At 47.3% G+C, this 17,823-nt stretch overlaps 1 protein-coding gene across 3 annotated transcripts in view; it reads left to right on the top strand.

Annotated features, from left to right (window-relative positions):
* Positions 1–824: 824 nt before the first annotated feature.
* Tmem229b (transmembrane protein 229B) overlaps positions 825–17,823 on the top strand; it is a 44,229-nt gene continuing 27,230 nt past the window's right edge. For 2 of the 3 annotated variants that reach the window (XM_029484959.1, XM_029484958.1), the window contains exon 1: positions 825–1,142. The gene's annotated coding sequence lies outside the window, so the exon portion shown is untranslated. The remainder of the gene's footprint in view (positions 1,143–17,823) is intronic. The other variant, XM_021179149.2, reaches the window with a different exon arrangement.

Here is a 17,823-nt window from a genome sequence, read left to right as displayed (position 1 = left end):
AGCACTCATGGTTGGTGCCTGAAAGGGAAATTTCATTCCTGTTTCCTGCAGGACCCACGACTAGTTGAGAGGTCTATCTGAACTTGGCCTCATTGAGCTGATTTCCCACGTTCTGAATTCTAAATTGCCAAGGGCTTTTGTTGCCTTTTTTTGTTGTTGTTTTTACAGTAATGTCCATTGTTTTGCACCTCCTAAGAAGACCTCAGAAAAAAACATTCCATTTAATCTTTACAAACCAAATCGTGGACTTGGAGGTCCAGGCCTTGATTGAGGCAAATTCTAGTTTTTGCACGGGCCTTTCTCCATCTTAGAAATGAGAATAATAACAATGATGATGATGATGATAAAAACAAAAAACCCAAAAAAACCGACCTGATCTGCCTGCTTCAATGATTAATTTGTATGAAACACATTGAGGACACACAGTGGGTGTGCAACACCATGTGAAGTGTGGATCTCTGGTAGCCTGAACCTTCACAATACCCAGATACCCAGAGTGAATGTTCTGCAAGCGGTTCCCTACAACTCCTACAATCAGGAGGTGACCCTTACTCCACACATGGGTGGCAAGGAGGGCCAAGGTATCTTTACAGCAGCCACCTGAGCCGCGGGGACTGCGGGCGGAGTCCTGGCAGGGCTGACCTCAGGCTGGGGATGAGTGGCGGGAGTCATCTGGGTTGGCGGGGGCGGCGGGGGCAGCGGGCCGGGCGGACACGCGGGCGCTGAAGGAGTTAAACAGGGCCGGGGGCAGAGCGCCTGTCAGAAGCGAGCATGTGCAGTTTGCACTGCATCCGTACTATGGGTGAGTGCGGCCGCCGCCGCTTGGGGCTGGGTTCCGTGGGGCAGCAGCGGCTGCAGCACCCCGGGCCCCGCGCCGCCCCGGCGGCCGCGGACACTGGATGCGGGAATAATCGAGGACGGGTGGCGTGGGGGAGGCTCGTCCGGTCACTCGGCGCGGGGGGAGCCCTAGCGCCGGGCGTGGGGGCAGGGAACAGGCGGCGCAGGAGAGCGCCCCGAGTCCCGGCGCGGAGGAGGAGCGGGAGCCTGCCCGTGAGACCGCGCTCCTGGTCGCACCTGCGTCGGGCAGACGGCCGCCGGACCCTGCCTTGCCTTGCCCTACCCTCGTCCCCGGCCCCGCACCGGTAGGTGCCCGCGATGCCCGCACAGAGGCCTTTCCGCCGCGGAGAGAGGTGTCTGCGCGGGGCGGGCAGCGCCGAGCGAGGGGGCGCGGGTGATGGGGCGGTGATGGGGAAGACCCGGCGACCCCGCGTGGGGACACTACCGGATCCCGCTTCCTCTTTGCTTTCGGTTTCGGAGCGGCTGCTGGGGCTGGAGAGCGAGCCGCAGATTAGATGCTGTGTCTGAGCTTGGATTCCCTGCGGGGGATGGGCGCACAGGGGGGCGTGTTGGCGAAAGGGGTGCACATTGGCAACTTTCCCCGCCTGAAACAAAGAGGTGCCGGGTTGAGACGAGGGTGAAAGACTTGACTGAGGATCTGAGACCTCTGAAGGTTGACATCTCCCTAACCCAGGGGAATGCACCCCGAGGCCCTCTGCAAAGGACAGAGGGGGGCGCCAGACTGGATGGACGCTGGAGAGCCAGGTCTTGGGAGTAGCAACCACAGACCCTCCTGACTTTGCGGGTTGGGGAAGGAACCTTGTCAAAATGACTGACCTATTGCCTCTTCTTCCGTCCGCATAAAGGAACTGGGTGATGGTGGGCTGCACACCTTGGCATTTTTTTTTTTTTCAGGTGGGTGCCTAGGTCAGTGCTCAGCCCCTGGTTGCTGGTTCCCCACCTGCATTCACCATCTCTGTTTCCTTGTGGGAACTGGAGGGTTGAGATGGGTAGCCCTATTTCTGGCAAGGCCAGGGAGGTATTGGCGTCTTTCCCAGGTGCCTTCTTTTCTCTTTCTATGACCAGTCAGAAACGGACCCCTCTTTCCCTCACCGTTTCTCCTTTCCTTCCTGGGGTTTCTTAGGGGGTTGGAGGTATGATCTCTTCGGGCTCAGGGTTTGTGGTGTCTGGTTATTCCAACTCTGGTTAGATGCTCACTGGAGGACCCTTGGAAGCTGCATACTAGTGTAAGCTTGGGGTTCTGCTTACCCATTGTTGAGTGTTCTCTGCACCCCAATAACAAATGATCATCATACTGGGGTCTTCAGAAAGCCTAGTCTTCTCTCTCTCTCTCTCTCTCTCTCTCTCTCTCTCTCTCTCTCTCTGTCGTGTGTGTGTGTGTGTGTGTGTGTGTGTGTGTGTGTGTGTAATATGAAGAGGGGTCAAAGAGAGAGCTGATGAACCTCCCTTAAGAATAGTATAGGGTCTTTCTCTCTAGAAGACAATTGAGCCAGGTTCCAAGGTCCCAATTCCCAATCTGTGTCTTTGGGAACCAGGTTCCTCCAGCTTGCAGATGGCAAGCATGTGACCATTGGTTCCTGTCCTATGGCAGCACAGCCACCCAGGAGCTCCTGTCATCTACCTGGTTGCAAGGCAGAGCTACACTTGCTTCTGTTTGGTCTGACCGGCGAGAGGCTGCACAGTAAGCTCTGTACTTCTGGGTGATCCTCTTGCATCTCTGTGAAGGAGCTAAGGACACATGTGGCTGGACCAAGGATGCATCTACAGGGACAACTAGGTTCAGAGACATGAGGGGTAGGCTGAGGTCGGGGATCACAGGAGAGAAGGAAGTGCCCTGAGTGTCCCATCTGTGGCCCTGGAATTAAAGTGGCTAAGGTTAGGTCGGGTGGCTCACCCAGGCAACACAGGTAGCATCATTTATGTGGAGATCCTCCGTCCAGCTAGCGGGGTTGATTATGGCTCTGTCTCTGTTGGGTTTATCCCAAGCTGTTGATTCACAAGCTGAGGATAGCACCCAGTGGCCTGATCAAAAGGGTACAAGAGGGCTTTTCTATGGACTGACTGTTTTTCAGATACACAATCTGTGAGGTAAGCATGTGGGCTCCCTCGCCTCTCTCCTTGAAAGCGATGGGACACGATCTCCTACATTTATAAACTGGTTTAAGAGCCTGGAGTTCTTGAGTGAAAGATACCAGAAGAGTTAGTGACTCTTAGAGCGTGTTTATTTTGGTTGACTCCGGTTTGTGCGTTGTTTCGGAAGGGGAAAGTGTCGTTTTACAGGGAAGGGCTAAATTACAGCTTTTGCGATAGGGAAAGGTCGGTGTTAGTTTTAAAAGTGTCATTTTTTTTTTTTTTTAAATCAGAAAAGTTGCTATAGTACACAGGCGGTGGGTGGTTTTTCTGTCTGCCTCTACTCATGGGACATCTCCGAGCTCTCCAAAGCAGATGACAAACCAGGGCATTTGTGGCAATTGCCCTTGAAGCTATGAAAAGGGTCTCTGGTGATGTGGGGGCCTTTGGTATCAAAGGGAGAGAGAGAGAGAGAGAGAGAGAGAGCGAGCTCGCGCTGGCTAAGAGCAGTAAAGTGAGGCAGCTTGGTTTAGCAGCCATATCAGATCTGGCTGTCCTTGAGAGAAAATGGATAGCTAACCCTCCTTGTGCTCTACTGCTCTCAAATTTGTGGCCTTTAACCCCCTTCTCCCCACCCGGTCTCTACCCCCTAATTACAGACAAGGTGGTTTAGGCTTTAGTGGGTTTTTGGTTCGGTTTTGTTTTTTTCATTCAAGAACATTCCTTTTAAAGTGTGAATAGTTTCTGCCCTGGCACCATGGGCCCCTTTTGTGCAAACCTGGCCAAGGAGGGAATCCAGAAAGGGATTAAGATCATCTGAAGCTGGCTGTATTTTCTGCTTCTTCCCTCCACGTCATTTTGGAAACCAGTTTGTTTTTGAAAAGTAGAGTGTAAGCGAGTTTGAGGGGAAGGGGACAGGAGCTGAGTTTCTTGGTCCTGGTCCTCCAGTCACTCTCAGCACCACGGGATGACTGGTGTGCGCTAACGTTTCTTTCCTGGGATTAGACAAGGTTTAGAATCAACTCTCCCATGACTCTTGGCTTAACCTTTTCCAGGATGCTAGAACAGGAATTGGGTGCTGTAGGTTGGGTTCAAGCATGGTGACAAATGCCTGTAATCCTAGCCCTTAGGAGGTAGAGGCAGGAGGAGGATTCGAGGACAGTCTGGTCTACTTATAGAGTTCCAGACCAACCAGGGCTATATAATGATACCTTGGCTAGGGGAAAAAATACATTTGCCTTGTATCAAGCTATGGGATGCTCCATGCTGTTGCCACTTATTGAGGTGTACGTGGGAAAGGAAGTGCTTTCTTCCTGTGACACACATCTCAACACTGAGGCTGGGTGGGTGAGCTGCTGAATCTCAGGCTAACGTGGAAAGCCTGATTGCTTCCTTTTGCTCTAGTGCATTAGGCTCCAGGAGTGGGCTCTGCACGCCTCCAAGCGAAGGTCCTGCCTAGTCTTCATCTTGGCATCAATTTCTCTTACCTGTAAATTTAGTGGGGGGTTGAAATTGTAGGGTGACGCTGGCCCTCGGCTTCTTCAGGGGATGGTTCTCAGAGGAAGCTTTCTGTCCCTTTCCAGTGATGACATTTTCGTGATGGGGTTAGACATGGTCCATGGTCCACAGCCATTGCCATTTGCATCTCAGAACTTCTAGACCCCACCCTTTCTTCTTCTCTGATGGCTCCTGGGGGCTTTGAGAGCTTCTGCTCTCTATCACGGCTACTGTTGTAGAAGAGCCAGAGACATGAATATTATAGCAAACAGTCTACATGAGCAGGGACTGGGTCTTGAAACTGCTCCTTCCACTGGAATCTTGGCAGTGTGAAAATTTCACTGGCCATGTAGGACTAGGAGAGCTAATCCATGCTGAATGCCAACAAGCTATGCTGTTGCCAACTTGGAGGTCTTAGGCAACCATACTGTCGAGATTTCCTGGGTGTAGCTTCCCTGTCATATCTGGGAGATGTTTTCTAGTAGTAGGTGTCTTGGTACTCCAGTTCTTAAAATCTTTTTACACCCTGTTCAGTGGTTTCCTCTGACACTCAGGCCTAGGGGTTGTGTTGTAGACATATCAGTTGGGGATAGGGACCGTCTCAGCCATTTATTCTCTACTTTTGACAGTTGTGGATCTCTGTAATAGTCTTCATCTGTTGCAAAAGGGGGTTTCTTTGAGGGGTGAGAGCTACACATATCTGTGGGTATAAGGATGAGCATTTAGTTTGCTATTAGAAATTATACTTGTTAGGAAACTGGCAGAGGTAGATTCTGCTCTAGGGTCTGTGACCTCTCCAGCCATAAGTATTTGGTTAGTTTACAGTACCTGGCACGACTTCCTTCCTCTTAAGCAGGCTTTAAGTCCAGTCAGATGGCTGTCGGTTATCCCCAAGATAAAAGTGCAACCATTGCACCATTGGAGATATCTTGGCAGGCCAGTCATCACTTCGGTTCTTAGCCTTTGTGGCTGGGTGGGACTAGTGACTGCTTTTCTCCCTTGGCAGTTTGCACCGTACCTATACTCTGAGAGTTAGTCTCAGGAAGATCATGCATCGGTACTTAGCACATGTACAACCCCCATTGCCTGTCTAGTGGTGTCCTTAGCTATTCTTAGCTTGTTTCCATCTTAGTTCCTAAGTTCTTAGTCTTTAGGATCCCTTTTCCCTCTTTTTCCCAATTACACACACACACACTTCCAAAGTCAGGACTAAGGAGCCTGGACATTAGTCACACTTTTATCTACAACATTAAACAAATATGGACAATAAATACTGCTATCATTTGGGCAGCGTAAGCAGTGGATCCCGAGTTTTCTCTGACTCTGTGCAAGGCTATTTATTTATTTATTTATTGCTTACCTAAAGCAATGAGGTGACCTTCTTATACTGACCTAATATAAGTGGGTATGTCTGCACCATTCCTGACATGTGAAAGTACTTATTAAATCACCAGCTGTGATAGTTGGATGTCATCCGACACACCGACTTCTAGGTCACTGGACAATGACATCGTTTTAGAGAAACAACTCCAAAATCAAGAAATCTGAGAGCGCTCCCCATCCCACTTGCTTGATTGACCTTGGGTGACCTGTTTCAGTGCTCTGAGACTTAATTCCACATAGGAAATTTCAAGTTGCTTCAATGGTCAGAGTGCTAACAGTTGACAGTCACCATGTATTGAATACTTACTCTCTGCCAGGCATTGGGCTAAGTACTCTTTATGTATTCTCCTGTATACCACTGAGAAAGCTACTACAGATTATCCCCATTTTACAGCTGGAAAGACTGAGCTTCTGAAAGAGCGATCACACATCTCATATGGCTAGAAAATGTCCAGACTGGGACTTGAACTGAGGTCTGATTCTGCTGCCGATTGTGAGTGTTGGATTGGTTGGGTGATAGAACTTTGGTGAATGAGTGGCAGCGGAGGTGGTGTGAGTGTATAGAGAGTTGATGTGGATTAAACATGGCAGCTAAAGGAAGATGGAAGGACACATTCTTTTTTGTTTGTTTGTTTTAATTTTTTTATTGGATATTTTCTTTATTTACATTTCAAGTGTTATCCCTTTCCTGGCTTCCCCTTCGAAAAACACCCTACCCCTACACACACACACACACACACACACACACACACTCACCAACCCACCCACTCCTGCTTCCTGGTCCTGGCATTCCCCCACACTGGGGCATAGAGCCTTCAAAGGACAAAAGGCCTCTCCTCCCATTGATGTCCGACTAGGCCATCCTCTGTGCATATGCAGCTAGAGCCATAAGTCCCACCATGTGTGCTCTTTGGTTGGTGGTTTAGTCCCTGGGAGCTCTGGGGGATACTGCTTAGTTCATATTGTTGTTCCTCCTATGGGGCTGCAAACCCCTTCAGCTCCTTGGGGAAAGGACACATTCTTGAAAACTAGCATCCTCGTGAGTATTCCGGAAGGAAGGTGAGATCTGTACCCTGCAGTGGGGAAGTAGACCAGATAGCCTGGAAGTTATTATAAAGAGAACAGGTTTTCTGCTTGGCATAGCAACGTATCTTATAAATCCCATTTCATTCGATACCAATGTAGGTAGGCTTGCTTGGTAGGCTCTTGGGCAGCATTTTCCTTTCTGTTAGCCTCCTGCCCCTCAGAGCAGCTCATCTTAGCAAATAAGTGCCTGGAGTCTGTCCTCCAAGCCCATGCTTCCCTTGACCGTTACTGTACATCTGGGGGACTTGATTATGGCTTGAGTCCCAGATATACTTTGCAAAGCACAGAAAACGTTAGACTAGGGTTTGGAATATAACTCAGTGGTACAGAACTTACCTAGAATACGTAAGGATCGGAGGATCAATCTGGAAAAAAAAATAGGTTTGCCTTATATTGATCAGATTACTCTAACTTCATCAGGTTACCCTGTTCTGAGAAAGGATGTGCTGCGGTGAGAGATAACAAGCTACTTCAATGGTAGGCTACCCTCAGTCCTAGACAATTGGACTTTGTCTCTTACATCATTCGGGGGTGTTTGTGGAAAGGAATGGGTGTTATGGAGGAGGAGGTCTGGGAGAGGAGGGCTGACGATATTAGAGTTACTGAGAAGCCATTTGATAGAGTCACATGGTAGGGACAAGGAGACGAGCTCTGGACTCAGTTTGGTGACTATACACAGGATGTATAAAATAGGAACTTCCAGATGGGACTGTCTGTAGCCTTTCTTCTAGGAAGTGTGCTGGGTGATCCAGTGGCCTTTCTCAGGGAGGACTCAACTCCTCTGGAACTGATGGGAGTCAGAGCTGAGAACTCTGGGGTGGAGTGGAAGGAGATTGAAATCATCCTGGGAGTTAAGGGGCACAGCCAGAACTAGAGTAAGAACTTTCTAGTGAAGGGGTAACAGGACTGGCCTACCCCCTACCGAGGGACCAGAGGGGTGGCATTTGTGTGCCTTTCCTCACCCTATCTCACCTGCAGCGTGATAAGTACCCTTTGCTTTCTCTGAAACCTCACTTCATCCTCTCGAAGGCCCAGAGCAGCCTCTAGGGAAAGCTGCAGCACAGCTGTACCTTGTAGAGTTTCATATTCTGCATTTGGGTTCGGGGGAACCTCTTCCTCCTCCTCCTCCTGCCCCTCCCTGTTGCTTCCTAGGTCTTCAGGACTTCGAGACTTTGCCTGAAACCTCCTGGTTAACTCAATGCTTGGGAGGACTCACCTTTCCTGCTGACCTACCTCGGCCTGAAGGAACAAGACCAAACCCAGAACTCAGCCAGGTGCTAAAAGTCATGGCCTCTTTGCTCATGGAATTAGACCACCTGGGTCTCCTTTGAGTAGGGCCATTTATATAAAGATCTACTCATTCTTTCTTCCTTATATATCCTCTGGTTTTTATGGTATGATATTTGTGATTAAGAAGCTAGTGAGTTCCTCCCAAACCCACCAAACCAATCATTTCTGTCCCTGCCTACTCTGGTTTTTTTTCCCTCTTTTCTCCCTGTTTTCCTATACTAGTTATTCCTTTATTTGTGTTTTCCCTGCATGTATGTCAGGTCTTGGAGTTACAGACAGTTGTGAGCTACTCTGTAAGTGCTGAAAATTGAAGCCAGGTCCTCTGGAAGAGCAGTCAGTGCTCTTAACCACTGAGCCATCCCTCTACTAGTTATTTCTAATTGTGAGCACATACCTTGGAGGTGATGAGAGGCTTTTAAATTTTTTTTTTTTTAAAAATTATGTGTATGAGTGTTTTGCCTGGATATGTCTATGCACTATGTGTATCCAGTACCCATGAAGGTGAGAAGAAGGCATTGGATCACCTAGAAGAAGGCACTGGATCCCTTAGAAGTAGGGTTACAGAAAGTTATAACCTGCCCTGGGGATCCTGGAACTCAAACCTGATCTTTTAGATCTTTTAGAAGAACAGCCAGTGCTCTTAAGCACCCTCCAGCTCCACGAGACACCATTTTAACGACAAGGACAGACATTTCCTTTTAATAGCTATTCACGAACAGTTCTGTGTCCCAGAATGCCTTTATGTTCACTCAGTGATCTTACTTATTTCCCTACCCGTGGACAAACAGTCATACTTTCTAAGTCTTCTGGTTGTTCATGGGCAGTAGAGGGTCCTGTGGTCACAAGCATGGCCTCAGTTCAGAATTTCATACAGCTACATCTTTGTCACTGAACTGCAAAGGACAGGTGTTCAGTGGCCGGCACTTCTGTTCCCTGGGCCTGACAGGCATTTAGTGCTGATTCTCTCTCTTGTGGCCGTGCTCATGGGTTTCTTAGAGATCACTCTTATCCCAGCTGCTGAGAGATTCACAGTGGAAAATTTATCACTGGACATGGCAACTCGTGCTCATTGGGAAGACTAAAGCAAGAGGTTTCAAGGCCAGTGAGGGCTGCAGAGTGAGCTCCAGGATAGCCCAGGCTATAAAGTGCTAGCTACCCTTGTCTCAAAACAAACAAACCAATAAAAAAGAGAAAAGTATCCATCATACCATATTACTGCTCCTGTCTTAGAGCTCCCCAAACCAGTGATTTACCTCCAGTCTCTGTCCACTAAATCCATTTAGTTTGTCCATGTAGGCGCTTTGGACAAGCCTTACTCCACTCATGTTAGTTCTAGAAACCAATCCCATATGCTTTGGAGCAGTGAATCTAAATAGGTGTACTCCCAGCTCAGCAGTCCCCCTCGCTCGTCCAGCAGCTGATGGCCCCTCAGTGGTTCACCGTCTGCTTATCCCTACCTGCTGTTTCCCTACCTGTAAGGAACAGACATCAACTTTCCTGAGTGGTCCTGTGGCAGCTCTTCTCACCACCCAGCCCTCAGAGAAAATTCTGGTGGTAGGGTGGGGACAGAGCCCAGGAGCAGTACTGCCAATCATTTACGCATGCCCATGTACAGTCACATATACGTACATAAAATTAAAACAGTAACTGTCAAGTTAGGTGTAGTCGTGCATACTCAGCACTGGGGAAACTGGAAACAGAGAATAGGATCATGTGTTTGAGGCTGGGGAGGTGACTCCTTTGGTAAAATGCTTGTCATGCAAGCATAGGGCTCTGAGTTTAGATCCCCAGAACCTGTGTAAAAGCCAGGCACCACAGTACACATCTTTAATTCCAGCACTAGAAAGACTGAGACAGTGAGACGGAGCTTGCTGGCCAAGCAGCCTAGCTGAGTCAGAGTGCCCATCAGTAAGAGACTCTAGCTCAAAAATAAGACAGGGTGTGACTAAGGAAAATTTCATGTCAACCTATGGCCTCTACACAGATGCTTCTGCACACATACACAAGACTAAGTACATACACAAACATACACACACACACACACACACACACACACACACACACACACACAGAGCTAATCTAAACAGGTTAATGAGAGCAATTAACATTTATTGAGTTCTTACATAGTAGTCCTCTATATCCAAAGATTATTCATGTAGGGATTCAACCAATTGCTGATCAAAACAATGCAAAAAAAATTACTATATTTTACTGAACGTGTATAGACTTTTCTTGCTATTGCTTTCTAATCAACACAATACAGCTACTATTTATATAGTATTTATTATGTATGACAACCAATCCTTAAAACCTGTGGAGGATGTGCCTAGGTCATATGCATTTTGTATAGGAGATCTGCATTTTTGCAGACATTGGAATCTGCTGGGGTTTCCTAGAAACCGCCGGCTTTCAACACTAAGCGGTGACTGTAGTGCTAAGTGCTGGTTTCAGTACAGTGAGCAGGCACTCTCAATCCCCATGAAGGAGGTGCTTGGGCTATCTCTATTTTACAAATGAATAAACTGAGGCAAAGGAAGGCTAAAGCCGTTTGTTTAAGGTCATGCAGTTGGTTTGCATGGGGTTGAGATTTGAATGGAAGAAATCTGACCCCAGATTTAAACCACTTTAAACCACTGACCCCTGAGCATGCAAGCACCTTTAAACCACAGTGCTCTTCTGCTTCCCACGAGGGAGGGGTCATGAAGATGTCACTTATATGATTGACAGATGCTGCTTTGGGATGCACTACTGGCCCTCGAGGCTCCCTGCTTTGTCTTTTCCTCTCCTGACATCCCCACTCCAACAACCTCATCCGTGTCTTTCCCCAGAGTCTAACACACCTGCGTAAGTGATCTGCCAAGTTTGTGCCTCTGTGGACAAGCTGGCCCCAGGGCCTTCATCTGGCTGTCTAGAACTCAGCCACAGGGGTATATATTTGGCCCAAACCTTGTCTGCTGGTCTCTTTCAACTCCTCTTGTCATTTCATCACTAAGTTACTATTACTGCATTCATTCACGCCAAGGGCAACGAACAGGAAGTTAGCAATCTAAGTCACTAATTGCCTATTGCTAACTTATGCAAAGTCCTGGCTTCTCTAAACCTTTGTTTTATCATCTTTATGATGGAGGCATGAATTAGGTCCCTTCAACTTGTAATAGTCTGCAGTTGTACTCTCCTTAAAAAATTGTGTGTGTATTTGGGTCTACCTGTGGGTATGTATGTGCACTAGATTTAGGGGCTTGCAGAGGTCAGACAGGGTGTTGGATCCACTGGAACTAGAGTTACAGGAGTTGGGTACTACCACATCTTAATTACCCTTTTGTTTCCTCTTAGCTCTTAGGATCCTGAGGGTTCAGGACTCTGTGCAAGCTTTACATACAGAAGATTTGTATATTAGTTGGGAAAATATTTCATGCTATGTCTATTCTGGACTTGACCAACTTCTAGAAATCACACTAGGTGATGACCAGTGAGGGCTCTGAGGTTTCCTCTTCTCAGAATGAGTTTGAAACAAACATTCCAGGTCTAATCAGCTGCCTTTCTCCTTTCAGAAACCTATTTAACACTTATTACTCCATGGATCACTTTAATGATAACGAAATAGAAACATTCTTAAATGAGAATTAACTGATGACAGAGGGACCAGACCTGGACTGAGAAGGTCATCAGTGGCTACTCTCAAGGCAGAGTGAGTTTGTAGATGTCATTGTGGTTTCTCTAAGGGATGATCCCTCCCTAGCTCTGCTCTGGGAATTGTGTCACTCACTATATGTGCTCAGAATTACTTTTTCAGAGATCTAAAACATTTTGAATTCCAAGGCTGTGGGATAAACATTTGAGGTTCTATAGTATGTTTCTCAGCAGAGATGCCGTTGGCTCTGGTGGTCTTTTGACCTCTTTAAATGTCATGGGATTTCAGAGGAGTCTCTATTTCATTGGCTTCTCCTGAGTCCTGACCATGGCTCCCATGGAGCTGCTGCCATTGACCATGATCTACTGTGTTTTGAAAACATTGCATCAAAATATCACTTATGGTAGCTCAAGAAATGAATGGCTCACTGATTAAGAGCGCTTGCTGCTGTTGTGGAAGACCAGAATTCAGTTCTCGGCATACATGTCAGTTGGCTCACCTTGACCTGGTACTCTAGCTCTAGGGGAACCCATATTCTCTTCCAGCTTCCAGAACACACATATAAATTATATATTTAATTACACACACGCACACACTCACACTCTCACACTCTTCATTCATAAGTTGCTTTACACTTTGCACTTCAAGCAAATGCTCTTTGTTTTTGACCTGAGGTTTGCTATGTAGCCCCAGTGGGCCTTGAACTTGAAACCTTCCTGCCTCAACCTAATGACCTAGTGGTCATCAACTGCCATGATGACAGTCAAGCACTATAGTGCTCACTTGTCAGTGCCTTTCTTGCCTCTCTCAGGCCTGGCTTCCAGTTCATTCACTGAAGGACTCTTGGACCATTAAGTCTGTGGCTCTGTGATAAAACTGGGGCATACCTGCTAGTCTAGACTATGCCCTGCTCCCTCCTTGGCATAGTTAGCTCACATGAATAAGCTTGACGGTTTCTAGGGGCATTTTTTCTGTACTTGGTTTTTCTTTGGAGCCCCAAGACCTCATTTCTCCTCTTTCATCTGGGAAGTGATGTACCTTGATCATTACAGCTGTGTTGACTGGGCATTCTACTATTCATTTATTTAGATTGGCTGTTTGAAATGAAGTCTCACTATGTCCTCAGGGCTGGCCTAAAACCCACAGTGCCGTGACTGCCTCCCTGCCTCATCCTCCCAAGTACTTGGGAACTACAGGCATCAGTCACCACTCCTGCTTGATCACACATTTGAAAATTAAAACATAGATTCAAATGCTTATGGGAAATGCAAAAACTACACAGACAAAACAACCCTACACAGACATGCAAAATGATAGAAGACGTCGTTGTGCTCTCGTCCTCCTCCTCCTCTTGCTCCTCTCCTCTTTTGCCTGAAAGTTGAGAGGAATTAGGATGCGGAGTTGCATGTTGACAGACAAGTCCTGTTTCTGGGCCTTTTGTAAGGTGGGTTCTCTCCTCTCTTTCTCACTTGGCCCCTATGTATCCCTCGGTCATTAGAGACAGGAGACACACAAGTCAACTATCATTGTCTCTTGACTTTGTCCATGTTGAGAAATGATGGCCAGGCCTGTGGGAGGTTAGGCCACTCCCCCTGACTATTCATTAATCAGCCCCTCTCAAGAGGCTGAGCTGCATTTCTAGCTCTGCCGTTTTAACCCGTCGTCGGAAGTTCTCCAAGCTGCTCCCTTCTCTGTCCCTACATCCTGCCACGGTTCCTCACGATGTGGCATTTTCCATAAATACCCCTAAGCACCCTCTTCTGTGCTGTGTACTCATCTTTATGTCCATTAAGGAAGATATTCCACAGACTCAGCCTGGCACTTGCCTCTTTGGCCTCCTCTAAGCACCATCTCCAGACACTGAGCATTTGTCATTCCCCTGCCCTGTCCGGATGACTTGTGATCTTTCTGTTGTTAGATTGTGCTGGAAAAAATGCTGAGGTATAGTATAATTTGAATTAGTAAGCAAATAACATTTCCCAAAGGTGCTCAATTGAAGTTTGGCCATAATGATCACGTGGGAGCTCCAGTCTATGTCAGGAAAAGACCATTGTCTTTATTCTGAGGGACAGATCACTTGGCTCTACCCTAATTCTTCTTGTCCCCCTGGCATTGCAGTTTCCTTTGCTTTTAAAGACAACCTACAGTGATGCCCCATTTCAGACAGTACTTTGGTACGGTCTCCTAATTACTCTGAATAAAATTCAGACACCGGCACCTACCTAGATCAACAGAAACTTTTGTGCATTTTCCAGGTCTGTACATCGAGTTACATCCCCAGCTCTTGTTTGTTATTGTTGGTGCTATTTATTTGTGTTTATCTTCTCCCTACCCTCGCTCTGTGTGTGTGTGTGTGTATGTGTGTGTGTGTGTAGTACTGGAGCTTGGTCCCCCAGTGCTTTACCACTAAGTTATATCCTAAGCTTCTTTGGTTTGGTTTGGTTTGGTTTTGAGATGGTTTTTCTTTATGTAGCCCTGGCTATCCTGGAACTCACTCTGTAGAGCAGGCTGGCCTTAAACTCAGAGATCTGCTCTCCTCTTCCTCCGTGTGCTGGGTTTAATGGCATGTACCACCATTGCCCAGGCCTTCTGTATTTTTATCTTAAAGCAGGTTCTCACTGAGTTGCCCAAGCTTGTCTTAAACTCCCCTTGTAGCCCAGGAAAGTCTCAAACTTGCATTCGACCCACCTCAGCCTCCTGAGTCGCTGAGATCACAGGCATGAGCACTACACTAGTAAAAACCTTTGGGGGTTTTTATTTTGTCTTGTCTTTGAGATATAGTCTTGATTAGCTCAAGCTAAGCCTAGAACGTGTTCTGTCCCCAGGGTGACCTCAAACTCTCTTGCATCTCCAGCCTTTGCCTCCCAAGTGCTGAGATTACGGGCAGGTGCGACCATCCATGCCGCCTCTATATGAACTTTTTTAAAGTTAGTATAAATGATCAACTCTAACCTAAAAGAGAAATAAAGGGAGAACGTAATTATCATGCGGTATCATATATTCAGTGTGTAACTCTTTTGTCATAACCACCTGAAGTCAGAAACTGGATCCTTCGCATAGTAACCACCGAGAATGAGCTGACAAGAAAAGAGATACAGGTGCGGGTTGTGGGTGACTCACCATACCAGGAAAGGTGCTACTCCATACTGATGAACATTTCTTGGTAGCATTCCAAAGAATTTAAAGTAGGATGCCCTTTCAATTTACATGTTAATGGCATTCCTGGCCAATGCAGCATCCAGCAAAGCCACACTAATGCTGGGTGTGGTGACATGTACACCTGTGATCCCAGCATTTAATAGGCTGTGGCAAGAGGATTTCTATTGGAGGCCAGCCTGTGATACATAGTGAGACTGTGTCTCAACCAGACTAAAATAAAACAGCAACAACACAAAAACCATGCAAAAGGGACTGGGATCTATCTCATAAATCATGTCATGAAATGGTCATGTGCTGGTCTTGCATAAGGCCCTCAATTCCCAGCACCTCAAAGCAAAAACAAAGCTGGGCAGTGGTGGTGCATGACTTTAATCCCAGCACTCAGGAGGCAGGGTCAGAGGCAGAGGCAGAGGCAGAGGCAGAGGCAGAGGCAGAGGCAGAGGCAGAGGCAGAGGCAGAGGCAGAGGCAGAGGCAGAGGCAGAGGCAGAGGNGGCAGAGGCAGAGGCAGAGGCAGAGGCAGAGGCAGAGGCAGAGGCAGAGGCAGAGGCAGAGGCAGAGGCAGAGGCAGAGGCAGAGGCAGGAGGATTTCTAAGTTTAAGGCCACCTTGGTCTACAGAGCTAGTTCCAGATTAACCAGAGCTACATAGAGAAACTCTCTTTTGAAAAACCATTGTATGTTTAGTAGTAGTTATAATTTAGAGCACCTTTTCTGTAGAACCCTCTAAAGTCAGGTAGAGATTGTAGTGTTGGCAAATGGGAACCTCTGAGAACCTGGAGCACCTACAATGGTGCTGATAGCTACCTTCCAACTCTCTCTCCTGGTGAGGAAGAACCAAGGACCAGGTACTGGCTGCTTGGGCTCTAGGTCTAGCTTACAGTACCACAGTGTTTGTATAACCTTACATAGGTTACACTTAATTCTATATGTCTGCTTGTCTTCTCTGTCAAGAAGATTCAAGCAATACACATGTGTTGAGGATATAGTGGTAAGTACTTGCTTAGAGTGTGAGAAGCCCTGGGTTTCATCTCTACTACTACTACTACTACTTCTAAAGGCACATGTGTCCTACCTACTCTGAGATTGAGCTCAGGTCAGTCTAGGACTCCCCCTCACTTGATGTCTTTCTAGCCCTCAAACTCTCTTAGACTTCTCTTATATTCAAAGGGAGAGAGAGAAGAAAAGAAAAGGAATGAAGGAGAAGGAGGAGGAAGGGGTGGGTCAGGATGAGGTTAGAGGAAGGGGAGAGAAGGAAGAATGGGTTGGGGGGGAGACCTTTCTCATGTCCGCTTCAGCAGCTTCTCCTTCATGAGCCGACTTCTCAAGTCCTCAGTCCATTCCTGGGCCAGCCCAGTGTCCACTTTTTGCAACCACACCTTTCTAAACACTCACCAGTTCCCTATGCTGTCAAGTTTTTTTCATCCCCTGGACAGCTTTCCTCTCTAGTTGGTCCTGGCCTTGGGCATTCTCCTCCCTTCCGCATCACAGGGTCCCAGTGTCTCTTCCTCCGCATGCTTCTGCTTTCCTATGCCTTCCTCTGGCTCCTCCTCAAGGCCCATCCTCTGCCGGCCTCAGATGTCACCCTCCTCCCCAGGATGCTCCTCCACTGCTGTGCTCCATCCTGACGTGTTCACTAGGTAATCACTCAGTTACCTGTTTGTTCCGTCAGGTGTGTAAATGCAAAGACCCCAGAATCAGAGGAATCCAGGCCATGTCCAGCCTTGAGCTGGCTATCCTATCTGTACCTCAAACACAAAGAGCATCTGAAACAAAGCTACTGTGGGTTCCTAGACCTGTACCTCTTCTTCCTGGATCCTCTTCTCTCAGGGAATGACACCACCATAGCCAGGGGCAGAAGTCTGGGTGGCATCCTCAACCCTTCCTTCCAGATAATCACTCAGGACTCCTGCCCTTTGTCTTCCATGATGACTCTGCGTTAACCTGGGTCAGATTTCCTAATTGTTTTAGCTAATTGTGTTGATTGCTCATTCCTCATTAGGATTTAGGATTGCAATACCTAATTTACTATTGGGCTGGATTAAGAGTTTTGCAAGTCTTCAGAATGGATATCGGGTCTCTTTCTTGACCCTCTTATGCTGGGAATAAATCCTAGCCTTCAAACATGCTGGACAATTTTCTGCCGCTGAGCCTGCCCCAATCCCACTCTTTAAATACTTTTCTCTGATGTCCTAGGCATGTAGGAGTGTGCCCAATGAAGTGTCAAGATGCTTGGCCTGGGCCAGGGTCTCGGATTCTGTGGTCTTTGCATGTACACATCGGATGGAACAAATAGGTACCGAGTGATTGTTTAATGAACGTGTCAGTGAATGCATAGATAATGAGATTGATCCTGTTTTTACAGAGAAATGCACTGAATAGGGAATAGGTTGTTGGTCTTTTGGGCTTTGATACTGTACCCTTAGCCCTCCAAGATTTTATGTTTTAAACACAGCCAGCTCTCTGTTGTGCCTCAGCATTCATACTCAGCCCGTTTAGCATCCTGTGGTCTGCACATGCAAGATGCATATAAAGATGTCTGCATTACTAAGTAAGAGTATCTGTATAATGGGGAGTTCGCTCCATCCCTGTTGCCCTCAGTGAGACTCTGCAACCTGGCTGTGTGTTATTTAAAGTGGCCACACAGAGCTAGACAGTGAAGCTGGGAAGGGCATATGTGGTATGTGTGTGTGTTGGGGGGGGGAGTAGGGGATGGTATTTTAGAATTCAGTGGAGGGGATGGTAGAGGGTCTTGCAAATGGAGTTTCTGCTCTAGAAAGCCCAGGTGAGATCTTAAAAGGGAGAAACTGTCCTGTAAGCCTCAGTGTGAGTGAGACTAGCACGTTCTTGAAA

This window comes from Mus caroli, chromosome 12 (assembly GCF_900094665.2).
Source record: "Mus caroli chromosome 12, CAROLI_EIJ_v1.1, whole genome shotgun sequence".
NCBI classification, from domain to species: domain Eukaryota; kingdom Metazoa; phylum Chordata; class Mammalia; order Rodentia; family Muridae; genus Mus; species Mus caroli.
The sequence above is the reverse complement of the archived record's forward strand: the minus strand, read 5'-3'. Positions and strand labels throughout refer to the sequence as shown.